The sequence below is a fragment of the Cebus imitator genome, unplaced genomic scaffold (assembly GCF_001604975.1).
Source record: "Cebus imitator isolate Cc_AM_T3 unplaced genomic scaffold, Cebus_imitator-1.0 Scaffold471, whole genome shotgun sequence".
Taxonomy (NCBI): domain Eukaryota; kingdom Metazoa; phylum Chordata; class Mammalia; order Primates; family Cebidae; genus Cebus; species Cebus imitator.
Genome location: NW_016107786.1, coordinates 1,071,073 through 1,074,551, shown reverse-complemented (window position 1 = coordinate 1,074,551; position 3,479 = coordinate 1,071,073). Strand labels below are relative to the sequence as shown.

The 3,479-nt window shown below is 37.7% G+C and overlaps 1 non-coding gene across 1 annotated transcript; it reads left to right on the top strand.

The window, feature by feature from the left end:
* The first annotated feature begins 3,046 nt into the window (after positions 1–3,046).
* Positions 3,047–3,153, top strand: LOC119468673. Its single transcript, XR_005197414.1, has one exon. It is a non-coding gene; the product is annotated as a U6 spliceosomal RNA (small nuclear RNA).
* The last annotated feature ends 326 nt before the right edge of the window (positions 3,154–3,479 follow it).

Sequence of the window (3,479 nt, the reverse complement as noted above, 5' to 3'; positions counted from 1 at the left end):
AGAGCTACTATATGATCTAACAATCCCACTCCTATGTGTATAACCTAAAAGAAAAGAAATCAGGATATGGAAGAGATATCTGCACCCATGTTTATTGCAGCACCATTCACATTAGCCAATATTTGGAAGCAACTTAAGTGTCCATCAACAGATGAGTGAAGAAATAAAATGTGGTACATACGCACAGTGGAGTACTTTTCAGCCAGAAAAAATGAGATCCTGTCATTTGCAACAATATGGTTGGAACTGGAGGTCATTATGTTAAATGAAATAAGCCAGGCACAGAAAGACAAATGTCACATGTTCTCACTTATTTGTGGGAGCTAAAAATTAAAATAATTGAACTCAGGGAGATAGAAAGTAGAAAGATGGTTACCAGAGGCTGGGAAGGATAGTTGCCAGGGGGAAATTGGAATGGTTAATGGGTACAAAAATAGTTACAAAGAATGAATAAGACTTACTACTTGATGGCACAACAGGGTGACTATAGTCAAAATAACTGTATATTTTAAAATAATGAAAATAATATAATTAGATTATTTGTAACACAAAGAATAAATGCTTGCGGTAACGGATACCCCATTTTCCATGATGTGATTATTATGCATTGCATGCCTGTATGAAAATCTCTCATGTAACTCACAAATATATACACCTACTATGTACCCTCAAAAATTAAAAATTCAAAACAAGGAAAAAAAGAGGAAGATGGAAAACCAGGTTTAATAACCAGACATTTCTTGATGACCGCAACAAGGAGGGGTGGGGAATTGTATCCTCTGATGGTATGCATTTAAAAAAACCCAGGTGTGGCCAGGTGCAGTGGCTCATGCCTGTAATCCCACCACTTTGGGAGGCCAAGGTGGGCAGATCATGAAGTCAGGAGATTGAGACCATGCTGGCTAACATGGTGAAACTCTACTAAACTCTACCAAACTTTACTAAACTCTACTCTACTCTACTAAAAATACAAAAAATTATCTGGGTGTTATAGCATGCACCTGTAGTCCCAGCTACTCGGGAGGCTGAGGCAGGAGAATTACTTGAACCTGGAGATGGAGGTTGCAAAGAACCGAGATCAGGCCACTGTACTCCAGCCTGAGCGACAGAGTGAGACTCTGTCTCAAAAACAAACAAACAAAAACAAGAAACCCTAGGTGTTTGCCACATGTTCTCACTCGTAAGTTGGAGTTGAACAATGAGAACACATTGATACGAAAAGGGGAACATCACACACTGGGGCCTGTTGGGGGCTGGGGGACAAGGAAAGCATTAGGAGAAATACCTAACGTAGATGACAGGTTGATGGATGCAGCAAACCACCATGGCACGTGTATGCCTATATAACAAATCTGCATGTTCTGCACATGTACCCCAGAACTTAAAGTATATATATTAAAAACAAAAAATGAAAAACCAACCCAGGTATTTGACAGAACAGGACAAAAAATGATCTAAAACAGAGGTTGGCAAGCAATAGTTTAGCAGACAGAATCCATCTTGCCACCTGTTTTAGTAAATAAAACTTTATTGGCAATTACTATACCCATCAATTTGCATATTGTCTATGGCTGCTTCAGCATGTCAGCAGAGTTGAGAGGTTGTCACAGAGAACAGATGGCCTGAATAACTTAAATTATTTACTATCTGGTCCTTCACAGAAAAAGTTTTCTGACCCTGATCTAGAATTAGCAATGGAAAGCAAAACATTAACCTCACAATGAAAAGTAAGCACAGTTAATATAACAATAATTTTTCTTGCCACACGAATGTCAAATCCTTCTGTTCCTTTTAGTCTGGGTGTGCTCTTGATCATCAGATCAAATATTTTGACTCAATTAATTTTTTTCACAGTGAATCAGTTCATTCAGTGAATTGATTGACAGAATGGCTGCTTGTTTTACCTTTATGCATATATATATTTTTTTCTTTTGAGCCTAAGCCAGCATACATGATTGATTTAGAGGCAAATTCCATAATGTGCAGATCCAGATGGCCATTCATTTAATAAGTAAACTGCAGACCATGGCACTATTCTATGGTTTTTTTTTTTTTTTTTTTTTTTATGGTACTGAGTAAAGACGCTAGTAGATCTGTCTTCCATGACTGATTTCCTATTTAATCTTACCTTGTTCCCTGTGGTTAGTCTTGCGAATGGAAACCATCCTACATGGCTTTGTCCACTGTCTAATGAGACAGGCATAGACAGCACTCCAAGGGTAGTCAATCTATATGCTTATCAGTGGTCATTCCTGTTTCTTCTTTGGAAAATTTGAATCAAGCAATACAAAGACTCAGAGAATGGACAACTGAGTCAGGTAAGTGGTAGGACACCAGAATAAATATGCATGTATGAGTATTGTTAAGCATCCTGAAACTATCTTCATTCCTGCTTTCCCTGGAACCTATACAGCTTTCTCTTCCATGAGACCTATATCCTTTTACCTAACCTAACTTGAGTAGATTCTGTTTCTTAGAATCTAATTATTACTAAAAGCATGTGTGTGTCCAGTTCTTGGTCATAAGTGGGTCTATTGGCATGTCTCTTTGGGATTTCAGGTAAGATGTGTTCCCCAGGCCAGCAGTCCTTCATGCCATTTGTCATAAGGAGAAAAGAATATGGAGGGAGCAGCATAGATGCAAATCAGCCTTTACTCTTTGGAAGACCATTGCTGGCAGGAACCTAACTGAAACAGAGCCAATAGGTACAATCCTCTTCCAGTTTCCTTGGGGGATTGGTTCCAGGATCACTGTTGGATACCAAAATCCACAGATGCTCAAGTACCTGACAAAATGATACAAGATTTTTATATAACCTAGGCACATCCTCCCATGTACTTTAAGTCATCTCTAGATTACTTAAAATACTTAATATAATATAAACACTATATAAATAGTTGTTACACTGAATTTTTAATTATGTTTTAATTGTTTTTTTAAAATATTTTTGAAATCTTTGGATGCACAACCCATGATTATGATTATGGAGCACCAACTCTATACAGTCTGTAACAGATCTACTTTTCTCATCTTAATGGAAAGAACTGTGCTCACTTTGGCAGCACATATACTAAAATTGGAATGATACACAGAAGATTAGCATGGCCCCTGTGCAAGGATGACATGCAAATTCATGAAGCATTCCATATTTTTTAGACCAATAACAACAGCTAAAGTTGAGGTAGCAATTAATAGCCTACCAACCAAAAAAAGCCCAGGTCCAGATGGGTTCACAGTCGAATTCTACCAGACATACAAAGAGGAGCTGTTACCTCTCCTTCTGAAACTATTCCAAACAATCCAAAAAGAGGGAGTCATTTCCAAATCGTTTTATGAGACCAACATCATCCTGATACCAAAATCTGGCAGAGACTCAACAAAAAAAAAACAAAACTTCAGGGCAATATCCATGATGAACATAGATGCAAAAATCTTCAATAAAATACTGGCAAACAGATTGCAACAGCACATTTAAAAGC